A 20,838-nucleotide genomic window follows, 5' to 3' on the forward strand; every position below is an offset into this window, starting at 1 on the left:
TTGAAAAGGATAACCACTTGACATGCATGGAATCAATCCTCGAGATGTACCACCTTGAATCAAAAGGTCACAAATTGCCCCTTGTTTGAACACCACTGCCTTGCACTGTAACCAGCTATTCTCATAGTGGAGATCGCAGCCGAATCCTCAGGTAAAGAACAGACAATGATGACCTAATCAAATACATGGACAGGACAGTTAATTTGGAGTTGTTTACAGCCAGACTTTAGGATGAAGTTGCTTACTTATCTCGAAGATGGGAATCAGGCCTTACGTAGTTCGGTTCAGGTTCACTCGAGTATTAACTTTCTCCTTTTGCACTCTAACTTTTGCTAAGGCCGCCCTTTAGGGTTTTCAACCTTGCGAGCTCAGTTTTCTTTATTTCTAATTTTTCATGCTCTAACTTTTGCCTAGGCCGCCCTTCCGGGTTTTCAACCTAGCGAACCTCTCAGGAATAGTATTTCTTCAACTTGTCCATGTTGATCAGTTAGGAAAATTCTAGGCTATCCAGGTCCATGAGAATAATAGCTCCACCCGACCAGATAGTTTTGATAATGTAAAGATCGGTCCAATTGGGTTTGAACTTGCCCCTAGGGTCATAGATGGAAGCTCGGTTGTCTTTCAGCACCATATCCCCCTTTTTGAGATTCCGAGACTTAACCTTCTTGTTAAAAGCCGTAGCAATCTGCGTTGATAGTCTCGAACATGGTATACTGCTTTCAGCTTTCTCTTATCAAACAACATCAGTTCTTCAAACCTGCTCTGCTGCCAGTCCGCCTATAGTATCTGACACTCAGCCATAACTCGCAGCGACGGGAGTTCTATTTCAATTGGCAAAACAACTTTCATCCCATATACAAGAGAATAAGGAGTTGCCCCTGTAGACGTCTGGATTGAAGTTCTGTAGCCCCAGAGTGCAAATGGCAATTTATCTGGCCAGTCCCTGTAGGTCTCAACCATCTTCTGCAGAATATGCTTGATGTTCTTGTTGGCGGCCTCAACAGCTCTGTTGGTTTACGGTCGGTATGTAGATGACTTATGGAAAGCCACGTATTTCTCCAACAAGTCTATCTCCTCTTTATTGAAGTGAGAGCCATTATTTGAAATGACCTCATTTGGGACTCTATATAAGCAAATGATGTTAGTTTGGATGAACTTAGCCATATGCGCTGCTTTTAACATTGCATAAAACTGAGCTTCCACCCACTTCGTGAAGTAATGAATTGCCACCAGAGTGTATTCATGCCCATTAGACCCTTTTGGTGTGATTGCCACAATGACGTCAATTCCCCAAACTGAAAAAGGCCATGGTGAAGTCATGTTGTACAGCTTCGACAGCGGGATGTTCATACGATTAGCATGGATTTGGCATTTGTGGCATCGCCGAACAAAACCAATACAATCTTCCTCCACTATGGACCAATAGCAACCTTGCCTGAGAATCTTCTGGGCCAACATTACTTCGTTCATGTGTGCTCCGCACTCCCTTCCATAGATGGCCTCCATCAGGCGCTTTGACTTCTCTTCTTCGACACAAAACTTGTGCATTCCCAGATGACCTCTCTTGTACAGTTTATCTCCACAGATGATAAATTGGATGGCCATTCACCGTATTCCCCTTTTGTCCTTGGCATTTGCCCTTGGTGGATAAATCTCCTTTTCTAAGAAGTTCCAGATATCATAATACCAAGGGTTTTTGTCTTGCGCTTTATCGATTGCGGCGATAATCTCATAGGCCAGTGTATATCTCTGCTCAATGATGATCGGACGCATCTGGACTCCAAGGGAAATGTCTATCAAGGATGATAAAGTTGATAAGGCATCAGCGAACCTGTTGTTCTCTCTTAGTAGATGCGTGAAAGTCAGCTTTTCAAACCTAGGAATCAGAACATCTAGGGTCTGGTGATAAACCTCCATCTTTTCTTCTTTGACTTTTTAGTCTCTGTTTGCTTGAGAAACAACTAGGTTCGAGTCCCCGATGACATCCAACCTTTTTGCCCCTAGTTCCAGGGCAGCTTCCAAACCAGCGATACACGCCTCAATATTCTGCTTCATTGTTGGAGACCTTGAGCTGAAGTTTGAAGGCTAAAGGTATATGGGAATCGTTAGGTGTTATCAGCAACACACCTATCTCATAACCGTACTGATTAGATGCTCTATCAAAGTAAATTATCCAAATCTCCTCATCAACTTGCAGAATGGCTTCATCCGGGAATAGGTATTCTACTGCTTTATCCCCTTCTACTGGGTGATCTGCCTAGAATTCCGCTACAGCTCTCCCCTTGACCGACTTGCGGGTAACATACTTGAGATCGAATTCGGAGAGAAGAAGCAACCAACAGGCTAGCCTACCCATAAGTGCTGGTTTCTCAAAGAGATATTTAATGGGATCTAATCTCGAAACCAGAATTACGGAGTGAGCTAACAAGTAGTGCCTCAACTTCGTGGTAGCCCATGCCAAGGCTAGGCAAGTTTTCTCCAGCGGAGTGTAGCGGGTCTCATAATCCAACATTTTCTTGCTCAAATAGTAGATGGCCTTCTCCACCCTATCCTCAAATTCTTGAGCAAGCATGTATCCCATTGTAGTGTCCTTTACTGACAGATATAGAATCAAAGGCTTCCTCGGTTTTGGCGGTGATAACACATGTGGATTTTGAAGGTACTGCTTAATCTGCTCAAAAGTGAATTGACATCGATCATCCCATCGGAATTTCTTTCCTTTCTTTAGGAGACCAAAAAGTGGTTCACAAGTCAAGGTTAATTTGGAAATAAACCATCTTATGAATTGCACTTTACCCAAAAAGCCTTGCACCTCATTTTCAGTCCTTGGTGGTGGCATTTCTAGGATGTCCTTGATTTTGGACGGATCTACCTCAATGCCCCTCTGTGTGATCAAAGGGTGTGTTTGATTGGGGGGATTAGGAGGGGGGACTATCCACTATTTGGATTGTAATCCAAATAGTGCACCTTATCCGTCGTTTGATTTTTTTTTAGTCCGGCGGACTCCATGTCCGGCCTGACTCCATGTCCCCCATATGGGGGACTATCCTGTCCTGGGGGGGGGGGGGGTGGGACAGAAAGTGGGGGACTAATCACTGTTTGGATTATATGCGAAAATGACAATTTTGACCCTCTACTATTTAATTATGTATTATATTTAATAAAATTCAATAAAATTTAAATGTCTCAATTTAAAAATAAAATAATTTTATTTAACTTTTTATTAATGTTTTATTTATTTAATTTTTTAAAATAATTTTTTATAGATATTTTATTGATGTTTTATTTTAAAATTTTGTTTATGTTTTATTTAATTTCATTGTTTAAATTTAATAGATGTTTTAATAGATGTTTTATTTAAACAATTAAATGTTTAATTTCAACAATAAATAATTTCATTTATTTAAATTATGTTTTATTTAAACATTTAAACATTTGTACATCAACATGTTTATTAAATTATTTTAACATCTGTACATCAACATGTATATTTATTTAACATCTATTAAATTATGTTTTAATACGTCAACATTAGATTACATCTACATTTGTTAATTGTTAATTACATCAACATTTGTTAATTGTTTAAACATAATCTATACATCAACATTTATTTAATTGTTTAAACATAATCTGTACATCAAAATAATTTCAATGTTAATTGTTTAAATAAAAATTTAAACATTTAACCATTAGTATGTTTAATTTCAACAATAAATTTTTATTTGTTTAAATAAAAATAATCTATACCAGTCAAAAAAATTTATCAATATTAGTATGTTTAAATATCTTTAAACAAAAATTAACCATTAATATGTGTAATGTTTACTAAAAATAATTAAAATATTAAAGATGCGTTTAATATTGCTATTGCTTAGTAAACAATTGAAAAAGGGTAAAATAGTCTTTTGTTCATTTATCCTATCCAGTCCGTCCAACCAAACGTTGGATTCACTGAAAATAGTCTTATCCAGACATCTAATCCCATGAAAAAACAAACACAGGATACATATCCAATCCGACCAAATAGTCCGGGGGATTCACAGTCCTAGGACTCAAGTCCGATGGATTCTAATCCCCCCTTTTCCAGTCCGTCCAATCAAACACACCCAAAAGGCCTAGCATTTTCCCTGCTGTTACACCAAAAGTACACTTCTGCGGATTGAACCTCAGTCTGTATTCTTTGATTCGTTGAAGGAATTTCTCCAAGGTGTAGTGGCCCTTTCTTTCTTTGGACTTAACAATCATGTCGTCCACGTATACCTCGACCTCTTTGTGGATCATATCGTGTAGAATAGTAGTTGCAGCCCTTTGGTAGGTAGCCCTGGCATTCTTCAGCCCAAATGGCATCACCCTGTAGTAACTGGTATCCCACGGCGTAGTGAAGGCAGTTTTCTCACTGTCTTCGGGTGCCATCAGAATTTGGTTATACCTGGAAAATCCATCTATAAAGGAGAGCAATACGTGGCCCGCAGTGAAGTCCACTTATTCATCGATATGCAGTAGAGGAAAGTCATCTTTCGGACTGGCTCTATTTAAATCTTTGAAGTCGACACAGACTCTGATTCTACCATCCTTTTTTGACACTGGGACGATGTTGGTCAACCAAGTCTGATATTTAGATATTAACAAGAAACCTGCTTCAATCTGCTTGGTGACCTCCTCCTTGATTTTCAATGCCCACTTCGGATGGATTCTGCTCAACTTCTGGTTGTGGGGTCAGGCCTCGGGGTCAAGAGGGATCTGATGCTGTACAATCTCAGGATCGATTATAGGCATGTCTTCATTGGACCATGCGAAAACATCTTTGAAATCGTTTAATAAAGCGAGTAAGTGCTCGCGTTCCTCCAAAGACAACATGGACTCGATCTGGACCAGACGCGGATCCTTCTCAGTACCCATATTAAAAGCAATGATTCATCAGCAAGGGGTTTTGCAAACTTCTTCTCCTCTTAATTAATCAAAATTTTCAAAACCAAAGGAATTCTTTCCTCTTCGTTTTCATTAAAATTTTGAAAATCTTGGTCAATGCAATAAATAAGCGGCACAGAGAAATACTTAGAATCAGTAGTGGCATTTTCATTCATAAGATCCAGCTCATCCAACTCTTCGGTTACAACTAACTCAAAAGTAAAAGAAAAAGAGGACCTGGACAAGACCTTGGCACCTGGGTTATCACCCCCAAGAATACCGGACTTAGACTTAGAAGAATCGGAATCTAATTTCGATTCCACAAACTCTGTGGAATCAGATTCTGGCTCATCACCCTACTCAGAACTACTAGACAGGTAGCCCTCCTCCAATTGCCAAACAAGAGATGGTGCTTCAGATGCATCCAAAATACTGCTAGATGGGTTTACACCCGGTTAGTCCCCGATCATGGAGGTGTTCAGGTTATTGTAGACCCGACTTCCTTCGCGTGCCCCCCTTTCGGAGAGGGCGCGAATTTGATCTTACTATAATTCGGACTCCTGTGACGGTTTCGAATCTAATCTCACAAAGTGCAATGTGAGACTGATAAACACCAAAGAGTCCAAATCCGACAATTGGTTTTGAAAAATCAATTTTGAATGAAAAAGTGCCAAACATGGACTGCTTTGCCAGATTGCAGAGTCGCCAACTAAATATTTTGTTTTGGAAAATTTAAGAAATCCTGACTCATGCCAGAGGCCACATGTCGGTCATCACCAAAGTTGCCTCGGCTCGGGAACTTGGGTACGAGAGGGGAAGGTCTTGAAATGAGCACCCCCGTTCGCCCGATCAAAGGATCGGCCTCTACTAAGCATGATATGTTGTTTGATAAACACATGTGTTCTTATTCCGGTTATTAATCTAACTTACAATGTGATGTGCACAACATACAAGTATAGACTAAATTGCAAGACTTGAAACAAATCAACTCATGTTTGTTTTCGAAAATGGGTTGAAAGTGCTACTCGCAAGTAGGCTAAAGCGCGGATTTGCCACCCTTAAGTGGGCTTGAAAACATGATTTTGCCACTTCGCAAAGTGGGCTTAAAACTTACAATCATCGAATTGTTCCAATTCAAGTAATCGAGCCTTCATCCATAGACATTCAAACAGTTAAGCACTTAAGCAAGTAGCCTCATGGCAAGCATGCTGTCATGGCAACACTCACACTCATGCAAGTATACTAAAGCGTAAACACTTACAGTGTACTCCAAGCCAAAACAGAAAACTAGTTAGAAAACAATGCATGATCTTAACTATACAAGATGCCTAATGCAACACATGCAAAATGCAGCTAAATAGGCTCGGCTATCTAAAATGGCATATGAATGCAACACTTGATAACATGCTGTGAAACACGTATTCAAGTAGGTATTGAAATACGATGAATTTTGAATAGTGCGCCGAGCCCGGTGCATGCAAGACAAATGAATGGATGCACGCATGCAAGCATAAGGTATGCTAATCGAGATATGCCCTAAAACTAACCATCGAAATTGGTAAGTAAAAGGGAGAAAGAAATGGGGATTGGAAGATATGCACACACACACACACACGCACGCGTATTACAACATTGCGCCCTCACGAAGGGTCTGAATAAATAAGCTAACTAGCTACGTTAAGTTAAGCTACTTATTACAAAACAACTAATTAACTAACTTAGTTAATTAATTATTACAAACCAAATGAGATTGAATTACTAGCTAATCCAAGCTAATTAGAATATTACAAAGACGAATTGAATTAGCTAAACACATTAACTAATTAATTACAAAACCAGTAAATTAACTAGCTAAGTAGTAAAATGGCCTTGGGGGAGGGAGACATGCATGCTCGATGTGCTTCACCCGAAAACGCATTGCCTTGCCATGAGTTGCCTCTGTTTGCACTCACTGTGATCTCAGAACACTGCACAAACTTTCAGATGGCTTCTACCCCAAAATAGGAACACTTTGGACAATTTCTCCTTTAGGTGGCCGGCCGGTCACCTCAACTGGTCGGTAGGCTACCTCTACTGGCCGGCTGACCAGTGCAAGTAGTCGGTAAGCTAATGCAAGTGGCCGGCCGGCCACTTCTCTTTCCAGAATCCTGCCTTTACTGTAACAGAGAGCAACAGAGCCAATGCAATGTATTTGGCTAGAAATGTGTGTACTACTACCCTCCTCATCATGTCTCAAGCTCAAAGGAGTGTGGTACTTGGCTCTCAAGCCACCAATCAAGCATCTCAATGCATGATGGCCCAAGAACCAAGCTTGTACAAGCTTAGTGAATGTGCACATAAGACTCAAAGTGTTGTCAACCTATCATGCATGCTCAAGGGTGACAACGACCAAGGAATGCGACACGTTTCATCACTTTAAGTATGAAACGTCTCACATTTCTTGTGTTTGGATTAACGTCCGATCCAAACGCATGCAATGCAACACACATATGTTATCTTGGCATGTTTTACTTTGCTCAATTCTTGTTTACTCATTTTAACTTACCAATTAGTCCATTAACCGGTTAAGTTCAATGTGAAAGGTCCTCTAATTTGAAAGATGACCTAAGCTTCGAATGCCTTGAGCATGAAGAAAGTATCATGCTATTGGTTAGTAGAAATCCTCAAGGGAGGATTAAAACCAATAGGCATGAATGCCTCAAGTTCATGCTCAAGCCAACAAGGGGCTTAAGGCCACTTTCAAGGTGAATGAAAGTTTGAAACAATTGAGTGCAATGACATACATTTCAACACTGAAATAACATGCTAAGTGACCTAAAAACAATGCAAACAACTCATGTAATGCATGCTCAAAAGCCAAACACATTAAGCTAGTAAAGAGCATCACTCTAGAAGCATGCAAAATCAAACTCAAAGGACCAAACCAACACTGGACAGACCTCAAATATGTCAAAATAAAGGCCAAAACATGCTGAGATGGAAGTCTATGAGACAAAAAAATCATGCTCAAGTATTGGCTCACAAACAAGGCATAGGGCACAACTCACAAAAACTATGAAAGAGTGGAATATGTGAGAATATGACTATGCTATATACACCGAAATCATGTGAGAAATGAGGCTAAGGCATGCAAACAACTCAAGCAAAGCATGCTAGGGACTTTGAAACTCAAAGCTAGTCAAGGGTCTTTACACTACAACCATGCACAACAAGTATCACATGGCCAAGACCACTCAAAACAGAGTTAAAGCATGCTAAAACATTAGCAAAAATGTGCTGGAGTCAAGCTAACACATGCTGGAATGATAGGCTAAAGCATGAAGCATTCAAGGCTATTAAGCAAGATTACACTACAAGTGTAAGATATAAGCAACAAGTGGCCAAACCAGCCAAAAACAGAGTTAGAGCATGTCCAAAAAGTCACAAAAACATGCTTGAACTAAGCTTCAAAAAGAGAGAAACACATGCTCACTTGGTAGGCCATTAACACATGTAAGCAAGACATGAGGAGAGGGGACCACCCCCTCCCATTTTGGACCTCAAGACCACCTTTCCACCACTGAAATTCCTTTGGAATTCAGTGGTTAAAGGGCCCAAAAGAGATGGCTTCAAAAGCTTTAAAGGATGGCCCAAAAGCTTAGCAAATAAGCAATGAAAGAGGGTGGACCACCCCTAACTCCAACAAGGACTCAAACCAACATTTTTAACACTTAAAAATAGAGGTTTTGTAGTTGAGAACTAAGGCCAAAACAACATGCAAAGGTGGCCCAAACTAGTGTACAAAAACAAGTTTAAAAGGGAAAGAAGCTTAACCGTGAAGAACAGCAACAAGACAGCAGCAATTCTGAGCCAAAACAAAGTCTAAGACCTCAAATCAAGCTTCAATGGACCTCGGCTCCAAAGTGAAGGTGTTTAACTAGGTGTCTTAGTGCAAAAATGTGAAGAAAACACACTTTTAAGCTCAATATAGCACAATATAGAGAGAGAGTGAGAATTCTAGAGGGGAATTTTAGCTCTGAAATTTGTGAACCTCTCTAAAGGAGGAGGGAGCTCCCCTTATATAGAGCAAGTAAGCAAAAAGCTTGCTTGATCCCTCCATACACATGTATGGAGGATGAGCTTCAGTGAGCCATAGTTGGCTTAAAAGATTTGAAAATATCTAAAAAGGAGAAAAAATGGCAGCTGGCCAGTTAAGGTTGCTGGCTGGCCACTTCCCCTAGCCGGCCGACCACTTGAAGTGGCCTACAAGAGAGAAAAGTGGCCGGCAAGTGCCACAAGTGGCCGGCAAGGCCTTCCTTTCCCCCAGGCAAGAGGCAACAAGGTTTGGCCCAAAAACAAGGCCAAAACACAGAGTGTTAAGAGGCTCAAAGACAAAGCACTCAGCCGAGACCCTCGGGCGCTCAAAACAAGCACAAACATGCGCAATCATCGAGTGCACAACAGATGACATCAAAGTCTTGCGGTCGGTCAAAAATAGGGTGTCTACAGTTATCTCCCAAGCTCTCTGAGTCAGCCGGAGGATTTGTAAGGAGACATGCCAATGCTGCCCCTACTCCCAGCTCGCTGCTGTCTGAATCACTTTCTATGCCCTGTTCAACTTCAGCAGTTGGCTCAGCCTTTTCCTCGGCATCATTGTCTTGCAATTGCAAGTAGAAGAAGATTTCGAAGCCGAGGACACGCTGCTTCGTAGAATTCATCTAGGGCTCGAGAAAACCGCAAAATGAGAAGTCTTTACCCTCCCAAACAAAGTGACCATTCAGCGTTCCCCAGATTGGCTTGTGAACATGCTCATAGCGTTTCCCAGTCTGCTTGGCTCTGGCTCTGCCTGCTATCTCTTCTCTTTTCCTGGCCCAATCCTCTTTGATGGGCGTATAGCCAGGACTAAAGGCATGCAGATTACGCGGCACATCGGCCAATGCTGTGATGCCCTTCCGACCACTTCTTCCTAACCCTATTCCTGGCATATGTTGTAGTTTGTTCATGAAATAAACAGATTGGGCGCTAACATACATGCCCTCATCTGCTACCAAGATGTTCTGAACCACCCGGGCCTCGGCCAGAGTAAACCCTGAAAGGAAAACATCCTCTCGCCATGAACGATCTCCAACATTCGGTGTATTTACCTCTGGCGGGGAATGGATAGACGAATTCCCGAAAACAATTACCACTCATTTCTCGTGAGGGTACTTCAGCATTTGATGGAGGGTAAAGGAGACTGCTTTCACCAGGTGTAGCCAGGGTCTCCCTAGCAATAAGTTGAAGGTGCCCGGGACATCGAGGACATGAAACTCGACGTTCTGTTGAGCTAGGCCGACCTGGACTCAGATTTGTACTGTGCCCATCACCTCCCTGCTGGTATTATCATATGCCCGAATCACTTGGGTTATGGGCACGAAATCTGCTAGTTTCAGGTCGATGGCATAAGTTGTGTGCGAAGGACAGACATTGATAGCTGACCCAATATTGACCAACACCACCAGCACCCACTTTTCTCTGCACTCAACAGATATGTATGGAGGTTTGTTGTGTGCTGAGCCTTTCGGCGGTAGTTCTTTCTCGGAAAAGGTTAGGGTTAGGCTGTCACCACCTAGGAAAACTAATCCCACAAGTTTTTCAGGGGTGGTGCCAATGGACAGTTTGGCCTTGTCCATCGCTGATAGCACAGCTTGTCGATGCACCGAGAAGCCATAAGCAGACCCCAGATTGAAATATCATCTTAGATCTTTTTCAGTTGTTTCAACACTGCATCTTTCTCCAACTGCTTCTCTTTCTGCTTCTCAACCTCCCTATCTTTCCCCAAGGCCTCAATTTGGTCTAAGTGCGGTGGCTAGAAATACCGCCCACTTCTTGTCATGTGGTCAATCTCTTCAGCATACCAGGTGTTGTCTGGAAGGGACTTATTGTAGACGTCCCCGAACGTCCCGGGAAAATCCTATTTTGTCCATTGGGCTTACTACAGTTCGGACTCAATGTCACAGTTCTTAATCTGATCTCGCAAAATGCAATACGAGATTGATAAATCACCAAAGAGTCCAAATCCGACAAATCGTTTTGAAAAACTGATTTTTAGAAAGAAGTGCCAAACATGGACTGCTTTTCCAGATATAGAGTCGCCACCTAAATATTTTTTTTTGGGGAAATTTAGGAAACCCTGACTCGTGCCTAAGGCTACGTGTCCGTCATCACCAAAGTTGCCTCGGCTCGGGAACTTGGGTACGATTAGGGAAGGTCATGCAATAAGCACCCCCACTCGCCCGATCAAAGATCGGCCACTACTAAACATGATATCTTGTTTTTGAAAGCATATGTGCTCTTATTCTGGTTATTTAGCCTAGAATTACTATGTTATGCGCACGACAAACAAGTATAGACTAGATCGCCTGAGTTGGAACAAAACATCTTATGTTTGTTTTTGAAAGCGGTTTACTACTCGTAAGTAGGCTAAATTGCAGATTTTGCCACCCTCAAGTGGGCTTAGAAAACATAGTGATTTGTCACTCTCAAGTGGGCTTAAAACTCGCAATCAATGAATTGTTCCAATTCAAGTAACCCAACCTTCACCCACAGGCATTTAGGCAGTTATATCACATAAGCAGTTAGCCTCATGGCAAGCATGCTATCATGGCAATCACTCACACACATGCAAGGATGCTAAAGCATAAACACTTACCGAGTACTCCGAGCCAAAACAAAAGCTATGTTAGAAATCAATGCATGATCCTAGCTATGTCAAGAATGCCTAATGCAACACATACAAAATGAAACTAAGATAGGCTTGGCTATTCTAAGATGGCATATGAGATGCTACAGATAACATGTATTCAACTTGGAATTGAAATACAATGTAGTTAGTATGATGTGCCGAGCCTGGTGCATGCAAGACAGATGAATGGATGCAAACATGCGAGCATAAGGATGTTAATTGAAACATGCCCTAAAACTAACCATCGTAAGCTGGTAAATAAAAGGGAGAAAGAAGTGGGGGTTGGAAGACATGCATCACACACATGCACACTTATTTACAACAGTTGTGCCCTCTTGACGGAGGGTCCGAATAAATAATACAGAACCGACTAATTAACTAACTATTCTAGCTAATTAATTATTACACAACCAAAATTGAAACAAATATACATTCTAAGCTAACAAAACACTGAAATGGCCTCATGACAGGGATGCATGCACGCTCGAATCGCCTCGCTCAGAAATCCATTGCGATGCCCCAACTTGCCTCTATTTGCAATTGGTCCCAGAACACTGCACAAAGCTCCAGAAGGCTGAAACTCCACCCTGGGAATCTGTGGGAAGGCTGCCGGCCATCTATTGGCCTTGGAGACCACCTGATGACCACTTTTTATGCTGAAAACCAGAAAAAGTGGTCCGCCAGCCACTTTATCTGGTCGGCCGACCAGTTTTTGCTGCTGGTTTCTGGTTTGCTGCAACAGAGGGCAAGACAAGGGCATGGCAAAGTATTTGCAGTATATGTGAACTCAAGGGGGTGTGGTTCTTGACCCTCGGGCGACCAATCGCACATTTCAATGCATGATGGCCGAGAGGCGAAGTTGCACAATTCAATATAGAAATGAATGCACAAGTAAACACATAATGCCTAAAACTTTATCATGGGTAATCAAGAGCGTCAACGACCGGGAATTAAGGCACGTTTCATCACTTGAAGTATGAAACGTTCCTCGTTTTCCGTGTTTGGACTAACACCTATTCCAAACACAATGCAAGCAACATGGCAAACATGCAATGTAACTACATGGCATACACAATGCTATGGACAATATGGCATACTCAATGCAATATGATCATGGCATGCTCAATGCAAACAACAACATAACATGCACAACGCATTATGACATGGCATACACAATGCAACAATGGACTTAAACCAAGATGGATAGGCCTCAGCCATGCCCAACTCAGTGGCCATTGGGATGAAATGAAGGCACAAAATACAAAGCATGCATGCACAATGCATTGGCCAATACAAGAGGCCCAAGAGCACAACTCTCAAGAGTGCTCAAAGAGTGACAAATGTGCAAGTGTAAAGACACTAAGTGTACTGAAATTAAGTAAGAAATGATGCCAAATCATTCAAACAAAGCAAGTAGAGCATGCAAGGGTCCTAAGGCATGAGAGCTATCAAAGAGGACTACACATAAGGCATGCAATGCATGGAAAATATGCATGAACTAAGCATGGACAGAGTTGAAATAGGTCTTAAAAAAGACCAAAATGTGCTAAGATGAGGGCCCAAAGTCCTAGGCATGCAAGCATACACACTAGGGCATGAACTAGGCAACAATGCATAACCATCAAAGGCATTCAAAACATGAATGAAGTGAGAACATGGCAAGTCTATATGTTCTGAAATGTGATGTTAAGTGATGCCAAATCAAGTACACAACACAAATAAAGCATGCAATGGTGCTCAAAGCTTGAGGCAAGCAAGAGCATTTGCACTACAAGTATACAAAACATGAAGCATGTGATTAAGGCAACCAAAAACAGTCCTAGTACATGTTAACATGAGACTAAAACATGCATGGATGGAAGCCAAAATGTGCTAGCATGAGGGGCATGAGGGGCATGAGGCATAATGCATACAAGGCAAATAAGGTGGATTACACTACACCTATTAGGACCAAGCATGGGATGAATCAACCAACAAAAATCAGAGTTATATAATGGTAAAATAACCCCAAATAAGCACTGAAATAATGGCTCGCAAGCAAAGGCATGGATGCATACACAATGGCTCATATTAAGGCATAAAGGGAGAACCCTCCAACGCATTGATTGAGTGAAAAATGCAAGTGCATGGCCATGAAACATGGACTGAAATAGCATAACTAATGATGCCAAATCATTGAAATGAGCCAAGTAATGCATGCTAGTTGACCCGATGCACAAAGCAAACAAGCTAGGTTGAACCAAAGCTATACAAAGCAAGTCATGGATGACCAAGACAACCAAAATCAGACCTTAAACATGGAAAAACATGAACAAAGTCTTCTTGAAGTCAAGCCAAAAGCATGCTAAAAAGGCATGTGCCAACATGATGCATGTTAGGCTATTTCATGGGATTGCATGGCAAGTGTATGGAGCATGCAAAGGCCAACCAAACCAAACCGATACAGAGTCATGACATGGTAAAACATCACCAAAAACATGCTGAAATGGGAAGAAAACAGGCTAGAATGACATGTCAAGGCATGAAGCATATAAAGCTAGTTTAAGGGATTTACACTACAAATGTATTAGGCATGCAAGAGCCAACCAAACCAACCCAAAATAGATCTAAGGTATGTTAAAACATCACCAAAAACCTACTGAGATGGCTCGAAATCAAGCTAGAAACACATGCTCAAACATGAGGCAAATGAAGCATGTAAAGAGGACACAAAGGAGAGAGGGTGACCCTCTCCTTCTTAGGACCTTAAAACACCATCCCCACCACTGAAATCCCTCTAGAATTCAGTGGTGAGAAGTCCAATACAAGGTGGTCCCGAAGCTCACAAAGATGGCACAAAAATGAGACCAAACAAGGCCTAAGAGGGGGTAAACAATCCTAAACACCAAAGTGATCTTAAACAAAGATCAAAAGAATGCAAAAACACAACTTTTATCATTTATAAGTTAAGCTCAAAACAGCATGCAAGATAGGCTAAAAGCTTAAGCAAGAAAGGGGGATCTAAGGTTCAAAAACTCACCCTTGATGAACTTCTTCAAAACTGCAACTCCAGCAGGTTTTTTTGAGCTTAAACCAAACCAAACCAAAAACTCCAAAAATAACCTCAAGATGCCTCAGCATCAAAAGGGTGGTGCTTGGCTAGGAGGTTTTGTGCACAAGGGAACAGACCAAGCACTTTAAGGCACAAAATATGGAGATATAGAGGGAGATATATGCTCAAGCCTTAGGCAAAATTCAGAACCTGGAAAAGGGGGAGAGGCCTCCTCTCTTATAGAAAAACAAAGGTTAAAGCTTCTTGGAGAAGCTTAGAGCTTGTGTAAATCCCTCCATACACATGTATGGAGGATATAGTCTATGCCCTCCAGCTGGCATCCACAGACTCTGCAAAATCTGCAAGAAGGCTGCCGACCAGAAAAAGTGGTCGGCTTGTTACTTTTCTGGTCGGCCGACCACTTTTTTTGGTTTTCCAAAAAAAAAAATGGTCGGCCAGGGTAATTGGTGGTCTCCATACAGAAAGCAAGCCAATTGTGGGGTGAGAAACCAGAAAATGTGGCCCACAAACCAAGAAAACCAGTTTCCTAACCAGAAAATCGGCTAGCGGGGAGAAAAGTGGTTTCCGAGGATAAAAGCTGGTTTCCAAGGGAATTGGTGGTCTCCACACTAAGAGCAAGCCCATGGTGGGGTGGGAAACCAGAAAATGTGGCCCAAAGACCAAGAAAACCAGTTTCCCGACCAGAAAATCGGCTGGCGGGGAGAAAAGTGGTTTCCAAGGATAAAAGCTGGTCTCCCACCCTTGTACCACTTCCCAAACATGGAAAGTAGGGTTTGTACCCAAGACAAACCAAAGCGGATGCAAGACGAGGGTTCGGGAGGCAAGACGCGCGACCTGGAGCCCCGAAAACTAGCTGCCGAGCATCAAAAGTGGCGTACGACCACAAAAGTGGTCTCTCGGACCACAATGTCCCTCTAGACAGAGGAAACAAGGTCTGTTCCAAAAACCGTGCCAAACAGAAAATGTTAAGCAGTCTTGAGCCGAGGCGCACGGCCGACGGCTCCGAAAATCGAAAACTAGTCTCCAAATGGGAACAGTGGCCTACGACCACGAAAAGTAGCCTACGACCACTGAGAGATGGTCTACAAGACCTCTCCCTCCCTCCGGGAAGAGAAAACAAGACTTGGTCCGTGGACCAAATCAAAGTACAAAGGGTTCAGAGGCCCGGAGGCAAGGCTCTCAGCCGAAACTCCGGAAACTCAAAACGAGCATAACATGCACTATCACCGAGCGCTCAATCGATGATGTCTGAGTCTTAAGGTCAGTCAAAAATGGGGTGTCTACACTCATCCCAGTCTTCATCGGTGTAAGCCAAATATAGATCATCATCCTCCAATCATACACCTCCAGCAACCGACAAACAATTGCCTGGCTCCGTTATGATCATTCTTATATCAGAAGTATCCCCCGTAGGGTGTTGGGCTTTTCCAACTTTCTGGCCGTCTTGAACCCTTTCTTGTTCAAACTGCTTCTACGCAGCTTCCTGTTCAATGTCCACAGTACTTACAATGCCCAATTTCTGAGCTAAATTCTTGATACTAGTGCTCTCCGGCAGTTTCCCTTTTTCATCGGCCATTCCGGCCACTATAGCCATTCTTGCTTCCTTTTCCTCTGGTTCTGTTTTAGTTCCCTCTTCCCTGTCAAGTTCATCACTCAACCACCCAGAGTTGTCCGTCGACCCATTCAAATCAAACCAGTTAATCTGCACATCCCCTTGATCTTGTTCATTATAGAACTGCTGATTGTCTAAGTCCTCCTCTAGCTCAGCCAGATCATCCAATCCCTGGCTCGGGCCATCTTCCCTAACCACATTGACCTTCGTTACTGTTGGTAATACCACTTCTGGCTTGATTTGATCAACTGACACAATATAGTAGCATGGGTCATACTCCCTCTCAGTCAAATCCTCAGAGCACTTAGGCAGCAGACTCATACTCTCCTCTGAGGCCAGCCTCCTTTCTTCTGCTACTGTCACCACCACGAGTTCAGGTTAAAGTGTGGACGTGTCCAACATGTACAAGTCTATGTTCTCAAGAATGAACACCATCGGTTTGGGTAGGTGGGAAGGGGTGATATATATGCTTGGGTTGTAGGGGATGGTTAGTGTATGGATGAGGTTTAGATTGTGAGGTAGAGGGACTTGATTGTGGACTGAGAGGGGGTTGGTAGTTACATTTGGCTTTTGGGGTGGTGCAATCACCTTGTTGTCAATAAGGTTTTGAATCTCATGACGCAACCTGAAGCATTGGTTGGTGTCGTGACCGTGCTGCGGGTGAAATGCACAGTACTTGGCTAGATTGTGTTTTGGTGGGAAAGGATTGTGTAGTGGGCAGGGCTCTAATGGCTTGAGGTGCCCCTTTTTTATCAACACCCTCATGGCTTCGGATAAAGGTATGTAGAGTAAGGTAAAGGTCCTTTGGGATTGGGCCTGGTTGCTTGAAGTTTGTGGAGTTGTGCTGGCAAAGGGATTGGCGGTCTTGGTTGTAGTGGTGACAACACTTACATTCGACGACCGTGCAACTGTGCTACCACGAGTGGTTGCATTGGAACTGTGCACAAAAGGCCTCTTGGCCTGCTCTTTCTCATCAGTTATCAATCCCTGTTTCATGGCATCCTCAATCTAAACTCCTATCTCATGGAGCTCAGTGAATGTGAATAAGGGTAGGACTATCATTTTCTACAGTAATTTCCCGTGTAGATTGTGAACTACCATTCTTATCTGGTCTTTCTCTGAAGGTCGTGTAGTCATCATTGAAGCTTTGGCCCTCCACATTGTCACGAATTCTAAGAAGCCCTCCTTTGGCTCCTAGCGCGTTGCTTCGAGATCACGGGTGGCGACCTCGATTTAGGTGTTGTAGGAGTACTGTGCGATAAAGGCCTCAGCCATTTTCTCCCAACTCTGTTTCACAGAATCCTTTTGCTTCGCGTAACAGATAGCTACTATTCTAGACAAGATCCAGCTAAAAAGAGATAGCTTTTGAAGTCTGGTGAGGTCCATCGGCCGTAAGATATCGAAGAACAACTGTAGATGAACCACGGGCTCTCCAAAGCCATCGAACCGATCGACGTGTGGCATTTTGAACCGAATCTGGCAAGGTTACTGCAGAGTCAGTATATCTATCTTCAATGTCGGGGATAGAGTTCACGCCCTGTGCTCGCTTTAAAAGCTTCTTTAGCTTGTTGACCTTAAGTACAGTCGAGTCAACTTCAAATTCAAATGGAGCCTCAATTTGGTGCAGGGGTGCTTTGGAGGCTTGTGGTGGGATGGGGTCTACTGAATTGCCCTGATTCTTAGCCATTACCAGTAATTCTGGGTGCTAGGATACCCATAGGAGGTGCATGAGATGCAGAAGCCACTGCATACTGTGGTTGTTGTTATTGCAGCCCATTTATGACCTCAGCCTGACGTGTTGTGACCTCGACCTGACGAGCAGTGTCTTGCCGCATGGTTTCAACTGTTTATTGAAGGTGGTGGATTAGGTCCACCATACTAACTGGGGGATATTGTGCCATCAGAATGGGCGAGTAATCTCGTACTAGACTGGATGTAGAAGACTGAGCCTGACTAGATATAGGTGAAGCAAAGGGTGATTGCTGGACTGGTGAATTGTGCCTAACTCTTCTCCGTCTGGTAACTGGTGGGAGCGAAGCAAACACAGGTTGTCCCTAACAAGATCTCCGGATATATAAAGCCTCTTGACATGGGTCCAAAGCACTTGGGGGATATTCGAACTGTCTGAAGCAATGATGTTATACTACCTAGAAAAAAAAAATAAAGCAAAAGGAAAGCAGTAATCGGAAACCACACAGCACCTCAGCTCAGATGTTAACAGCACACAGATGTAGTCAAAGTTGTAGGACTGCACTCAACACTGAATTCTGCCCCCAAAACGGATACCCAACTTGTAACTGATACGCACGTTCCTGTACATATTCACTCTAAAGCATATACCAGTTAAGTGAGAACCAAAACACCCCTATCAGGGGGATAAGGTTACCCTGTCCTAGTTTTATCAGGAACTAGGGTTCACTATTCAAACAAGCGGTTTCACACAATTCTGAACTCGAGTAAGCATTATGTCTTAGTTTGGAACAGTCTCTGTGGATTTTCGATATGTAACTAGGCCAAATGGTCAAAAAGGGTACCTCGGTAAGACTACGTAATATACCTGTCACATCTAACACCGATAAGTGAAAGGAGGATCAAATGGTACAGTGATAGTCCAGATCCAAGGGTTGTGTTCCCATCATAGCAGAGCTCATGACTGTCCAGCCTTTTCGCAAGCTTTTCAAACGAGCCTCCGGCAAACTATTCAGGAATAGCATATGGCAAACACAGTGACTTTAAGCACACCAATGCAAATGCAATGCAAAGAAACATATAAGTGTAGATAAAAATTCATATTATGAGTTCGCGTCAAGTTCTCTAAGTCCCCAACAGAGTCGCCAGAAACTGTAGCTCAACTTTTTCGTACCCCCTTTCAGAAGTCGAAATAAACCTTAGGACTCTCGCGATTCTGAATCTAATCTGACAAGTGCAATGTGAAATTGATAAACACCAAAGAGTCCAAATCCGAAAAATCTTTTGGAAAATCAATTTTGAATCAAATTGCCACAAATTGGCTACTTTGCCAAATATAGAGTCGCTACCTAAATATTTTATTTTGGAGAAATTTAGGAAACCCATGACTCGTGCCAAAGGTCACGTGTCCGTCATCACTAAGATTGTCTCGGCTCTGAAACTTAGGTACAAGAGGCGAAGGTCATGAATACATTTGACCACCCCCGCTCGCCCGATCAAAGATCGGCCTCTACTAATCATGATATGATTTTTTATCAACATTATATGCTCTTGTTTCTGTTTATTAGGCTAGCAATACTATGTGATGCACACATACACAAGTATACACTAAATCACAAGAATTGGAATACTTGATTCATGTTTGTTTTGAAAATCGTTTCGAAATATGTACCACTTGAAAAAGTGATCGCATATGAACATTACTCAAATTATTTCAATTCAAGCAACAAGCCTTCATCCACAGACATTTAAGCAGTTATAACATTTTAGCAATTAGCCTTATGGCAAGCATGCTAGACATGACAATCACTCACACTCATGCAAGTATGCTAAAGAACTAAAAAAACTCACCTAGTACTCCAAGCTAAGATAAAACAAAAGAGTTAGAAAAAATATGCATGATACCTAACTATACAAGATGACTAATGCAATGCATGCAAAAATGCAACTAACATAGGCTTGGTTACTTAACATGTTATTTGCAACAATTTCATAGCATGCGTTCAAACATGTATTCAACGAGGTAATAAATGACAATGCAAGTTTGAATGCTGAACCGAGCCTCGGTACATGTAAGGCAAATGAATGAAAGCGAACACGCAATATGCTAATTAAAACGTGATGCCCCTAATCTAACCATTAAAAGCGGATAAATAAAAGCAAAAAGACGTGGGGTTGGAAGACATACATATTATTACAACATTGATGCCCTCTCGCAGGAGGGTCCAAATGAATAAATTAGCTAAGCTAAACTACTTAACTAATTATTATAAAACATGAATAAATAAGCTAGCTATCTAAACTAGTTAATTATTACAACAAGTAAATAATCAATTATGCTAAGCTAATTAATTAAATAATTACAATAATGAACTAATTTAATTAACTACTTTAAGCTAATTAAATAAGTACAATACGAAGCTAATTAGCTGACTATATTAACTAATTAATTACAAAGCAACTAATTAAACTAGTTAACTAATTAATTACAACATGAATTAATTAACTAAATAACAAATCTAATTAAATAATTACAACAATTTAATTAGCCACAACACAACTATGACTAACTAACTAATAATTAAATTAATTAACTAGTCCCGGGAACGAGGGAGGCCCAATGCATGCTCAGTTTCCACCCGAAGAACTTCCATAGTTTGCTTCCAAAAGCCTCTGTTACACAACCTTTGCACTGGTTTTCCTCTTCCAGACCAACTCTACTCTGCTTCACAAATACTTTGCTCAATTTTCACTGGTGGGCGGTAGGCCAAAAGTGGTGGCCGGCCGGCCACCAATAGGGGATTGCCGTCCAACACTGATGGCCTGCAGGCCAGAAGCAGTGGCCGGCCGACCATTGATGATGCACCATTT

This window comes from Camellia sinensis, chromosome 8, assembly GCF_055761805.1.
Source record: "Camellia sinensis isolate YWXY chromosome 8, ASM5576180v1, whole genome shotgun sequence".
NCBI lineage: Eukaryota > Viridiplantae > Streptophyta > Magnoliopsida > Ericales > Theaceae > Camellia > Camellia sinensis.